The sequence below is a fragment of the Pseudochaenichthys georgianus genome, unplaced genomic scaffold, assembly GCF_902827115.2.
Source record: "Pseudochaenichthys georgianus unplaced genomic scaffold, fPseGeo1.2 scaffold_1212_arrow_ctg1, whole genome shotgun sequence".
Lineage (NCBI taxonomy): Eukaryota > Metazoa > Chordata > Actinopteri > Perciformes > Channichthyidae > Pseudochaenichthys > Pseudochaenichthys georgianus.
The window spans coordinates 27,501-28,393 of record NW_027262140.1 but is presented as its reverse complement, the minus strand read 5'-3'; the positions used below and the strand labels follow the sequence as shown (position 1 = coordinate 28,393).

Below are 893 nucleotides of genomic sequence, written 5' to 3'. Positions count from 1 at the left end.
CAGATAATACTAATAGTCACAATAATTACTTAAAAATGTATGAGATAAAAGCCATGATCATTTGATAAAACATTGAATTAATTAGATATAAAGTCAGAATTATTACTTCAAAGTGTTAAATATGGAATAAAAAGTCCTTTGTTTTGTTTGTCTCCCTCCCTCCCAAATGTAAAGCGTCTTTGAGTTCAGAAAAGCGCCATATAAAATTAATATATTATTATTATTATTATTATTAAATGATGATAAAACTCAATATATTGAGTATTTCTAGTCTGTGTATCTGAACGAGGAAATGTAATATATTCAACACTGAAATCCTAACCAAAGTGTGCGTGATGTGAAATGTGTACAACTCAATAAAAACAGTCATTTCTTGATATCAAAGTCTTGTAATACATTAACGGGTTAGTGGCGTATAAAAAGTCTTCACATGTTATAAACGACAGCGTGTTGACTTATTGGTTTCATACCACCCGCTTGTTTGCATAGTCGTGATGGAGGCGTCCAATGAGAAGTAACAGACACTTTGATCCTGATGTGTGTCGTAGAGGAAAGCAGAATATCTCTCAAACCTGATTCATGTAATACTGATGAACATCTGGAAACCTTTCAAGGCACCTTCACACAAATTAATATTTACAACAGCGGTTATGAAACACACCGATAGCCAACGCTGAGCAGCGGAGGCAGAGCCGAGGGACGCTGCATGTTTTAGATGCAAGCTGATTTCATCGGCTCGCTCCGAGTCAGTCTCTTCAGATACATTGAAATAAAAACATGATATTTATAAAGTACAGCAATACAAATATGAAGTCTTAAAAAATACTATGTCCTTATTCTATTTACACTTTAGGCAGCTACTGTGGAGATTTAAAAATGGATTTCTTTTATTG

At 33.8% G+C, this 893-nt stretch overlaps 1 protein-coding gene across 1 annotated transcript in view; it reads right to left on the bottom strand.

Moving 5' to 3' along the window:
* Positions 1 to 390: 390 nt before the first annotated feature.
* The window catches only part of LOC117440792 (phosphatidylinositol 3,4,5-trisphosphate-dependent Rac exchanger 2 protein-like), a gene marked incomplete at its 5' end in the record, with an annotated part of 22,604 nt that continues 22,101 nt past the window's right edge, over positions 391 to 893 (bottom strand). Inside the window, one exon of the mRNA XM_034077026.1 lies at positions 391 to 893. This exon is cut by the window's right edge and continues 76 nt beyond it.